The 4,092-nt window shown below is 32.9% G+C and overlaps 1 pseudogene; it reads right to left on the minus strand.

The window, feature by feature from the left end:
* Positions 1-2,037: 2,037 nt before the first annotated feature.
* On the minus strand, positions 2,038-2,156 carry LOC112472635 (annotated as a pseudogene).
* Between the last annotated feature and the right edge of the window lie 1,936 nt (positions 2,157-4,092).

The raw sequence follows: 4,092 nt of genomic DNA on the forward strand, positions 1-4,092 counted from the left end.
TACCTTTTCAGTGGCTTCATAATTTAAACTCTATGGTGTCTAGTCTTCTAGGTACATAAAGTCCAATTTTGAAATTTCTTTTGGCAACTATTTTATCTCTCAAAAAAGCTTGGTTTCTAAAATTAAAAAAAAATACATTTCTGATTTCTTATTTGGTATAGATTTATTAAAACTCTTCTATCTGGGAACTCAAAATTGAGCAAAAATTTATTTGTTCTAGACTGCATTCTATTTACCATGACACAATAAGTATTACTGATTCAGTAGGTGGGAGAGCCTGGTAACAATTAACAATGGAAATATTTTGGTTTAATAATCCAAAAATATTATATTCATATCACCTAGATTGAGGCATGAGGTGATAGGGGCCTGAAGTTTGGGAAGTAACAGTGAAACTGAAGAGTTTGAGTCAAATTTGATATTATTATGGAATAATAAGTGGGTCTTAATGACTGAATATTGGTAGTGAAAATAAGAAAAACTCAGCAAACAAGGGGTAAAGAAGAACTTTTTCAACTTGATAAACAGTATCTACAAAAAACTTACAGCTACTATCATACTTAACAGTGAGACACTGGATGCTTTTCTCCTAAGATCAGGCACAAGGCAAGGATGCTCACTCTCACCACCCCTATTGAACATTGTATTAGAAGTCTTAGCTAATGTATTAAAACAAGAAAAGGAAACAAGTTGTATATAGGTTGGGAAAGAATAAATGAAAAATGATTGTTTATGTCACAAATCTCAAAAGAATCAACAAAAAATCCCTAGAAGAAATAAGTGATTATAGCAAGTCTGCATTATACAAGGTTACTGTACGAAAATAAATTGCTTTCTTATATACTACCAAAGAACAATTGGAATTTGAAATTAAAAATACAATGTTACATTAGAATAAAAAAGAGAAATACTTAGGTATAAATATATTTAGGTTCTATATGGAAGACCATGTAACCCTGATGAATGAAATCAAGGAAAATCTAAATAAATGGACAAATATTCCATGTTTGTGGATAGAAATCCTCAATTTTGTTGGCGGTTCTTCCCAAATTGATCTATGGATTCAATATAATCTCAATCAAAATCTCAGCAAGCTATTTTATGGATATTGGCATACTGTAAGGTGTATGAGGCAAAAGATCCAGAATAGCCAACACAATACTAAAGGACAAAGTTGAAAGACTGATACTTTCCAACTTTAAGACTTATCATAAAGCTGCAGTAACCAAGATAGTGTGGTATTGGTGAAAGAATAGATCAATGGAACAGAATAAAGTTCAGAAATAGGCCTATATAAATATAGTTAACTTATTTTTGTTTAAGGAACAAAGGCAATTCAGTGGAGAATGGATAGGCTTTTCAACAAACAGTACTTGAACAATTGGATGTCTATATGCAAAAAAATAAAAAAATGAATTTAGACATAGACCTTTCATCTTTCACAAAATTAAAACTGCACATGAATGTTTATAGAGCTTTATGTATACTTTAAGACTGGAAGCAGCCAAGATGTTCTTCAATAGGTAAGGGGATAAACTGTGTACAGCTGTACAATGGAATATTATGCCATAAAAAAGTACTATCAAACCATGAAAAGACATTGAGAAAACTTAAATGCACATTGCTAAATGTAAGATACCAGCATGAAAAGGCTACATATTATATGATTTCAAATATATAACATTCTGGGGAATGTAAACATGTAGAGACAGTAACAGGATCAGTGGTTCCTTGGGGACTGAGGGGAGGGTGGGAGGGATAAATAAATGAAAAATTAGGTGATCTTCAGGTCATTAAAATCATCCTGTATGATACTATGATGGTGGATACAAGACATGCATTTTTCAGAACACATAGAACTGCATAGTACAATGAGTGAAACTTAATGTATGCAAATTTTTAAAAAATCATATTTGAAAACTGCTAAGACAGTAAATTTTTTTTTTTTAATTTTAGGCAAGGCAACCCTTGGTTGACCTCACAGATTGCAAGGACCTTGGCAGCTTACAATCCTTTATTTTTTATTTTTATTTTTTACACCTACAGCACCTGGTCTTCCTAGGTGGTCTCCCATCCAAGTACTAACCAGGCCTGACCTTGCTTAGCCTTCGAGATCAGAAGGAATCAGGCTTGCTCAAGGTGGCATGGCTGTAGACCAAGACAGTAAATCTTAAAAGTTCTCATCCCAAGAAAAAAGTTCTATAAAAATGTATGATGATGAATATTAAGTAGACTTATTGTGGTAATTATTTTGCAATATATACAAATATCAAATCATTGTTTATATACCTAAAACTCATATAATGTTGTATGTCAATTATAGCTCAATTTAAAAAATCCCCAAAATTTAATTAAAAAATAAAAATAAAATAAAATATCCTAAAACTAAAAAAATGAAAATTAAGAGGTTTAGAATCCCAGGAAGGAATGCAGACTATGACAAGAGAATCTAACTCTATTAAAAATGTATGAAAGGGCATAGAAGAACAAAGTCCTGAGCTAAGGGTCTTTGGAAATGAATGGCGTCAGTAAGACCAAAAGAAAAGGGAACTACACATAAGAACTGTACTCTAGTTGATAAAGTTGTTTCCCATGGGAGTATGGATTAAAAATTCTGATACTACTATAAATGTATATTAGAATATAACAATTACATAGGTGGCAGACAGTAGGAACCAAAGTTCTCATTGTTGGAGTAGAATTTTACAGATAAGCAGCGGGAGAAACCTAGAATGATCTCTGCAGTAATTAATCCTTTAGAGTTGGAGATATCATTATGAGCTCATGTTTAGCTTACTTGGATGGTTGCATATAGAAATACTTAAAATTATGTGTATATACTTGTTAGTATAAACATATTTTTTGCTCTGTTAGGTAAGAGAGCCTAGAAGTAACAACATCCCAGCAGCAACAAGCAGACCTAGTGTTCAGCTCTTGGTTTTTAATAACATTCTCCAATAGAAAGAACCAGGGCTCCTTGGAAAAATGGCTGATTCTAGGACTGGGGCAGGAAATGTACAAGATAAACCGGGAGCATCTTATAGTGCCAGAAAGAAAGGATTGTTCCAAAACAGCATCCCCGCACACACACACACATCATTTATGGAGGTACGTCACACATCATTTATGGAGGTATGTCAAGAGACATAGGTGCCAAATGGAAGATCTCCCAACAGCCAAAGCTAGAACAATTTGAGAAACAAAATAAAGTCATATTGGATTATAATCTAAAAAATAAATATTCATGAATCAATAATAATATACATAAATTATTGAATAGATAAATATATGGAGGATAAAAGACAAATCTGTGCAGATGAATTCCAGATAATTTATGTAAAATGCTCTGCCTTTAAGGAGGTGGAGCATAACTCCTGTCCCTTTAGAATGGGCTGCACATAGTGACTTCCTTCCAAAGACTACAACATGGAAAGAGGGGTTAAAAATAGTGACTTTGCAGTAGAGGAACCCTATAAACACTATCCTAGCCATGTGATCAAGGTTTACAGCAGCAGATTTAAGTCATGTTGATATTGTGTACCCTTGATATGATGTGATGAAAATGGTACTTTACCTTTGTAGTCTTCTTCCCAATATCTCATAACCCCAGTCTAATGAGGAAGGCATCAGACACATTCCCATTGAGGGGCATTCTACAAAATATCTGACCAGTACTTCTCAAAACTGTCAAAGTCATCAAAAACAAGGAATGGCTGAGAAACTGCCACAACCAAGAGGAGCCTAAAGAGAAATGATCACTAATTGTAATATATCCTGAACAGGACCCTGGACATAAAGTACATATTAAGTAAAAATTAAGGAAGTCTCAATGAAGTATTACTGGTTAAGAATAATATATCAGCACTGGTTCATTAACTATAACAAATATATCATACTAATGTAATATGTTAATAATAGGAGAAAGTGGTTGTGGGTATATGGGAACTCTGTATTACTTTCTCCATTTTTCTCTAAATCTAAAACTGTTCTGAAAAAGAAAGTCTACTTAAAAAATAATAAAAGGGAGTTCAAAGACTATATCCTTGAAGAACAGGAGAGAATTGAGATGCTGTTGATCATTATTAGAAAACT

Source organism: Pteropus alecto, unplaced genomic scaffold, assembly GCF_000325575.1.
Source record: "Pteropus alecto unplaced genomic scaffold, ASM32557v1 scaffold87, whole genome shotgun sequence".
Classification (NCBI taxonomy): Eukaryota; Metazoa; Chordata; class Mammalia; order Chiroptera; family Pteropodidae; genus Pteropus; species Pteropus alecto.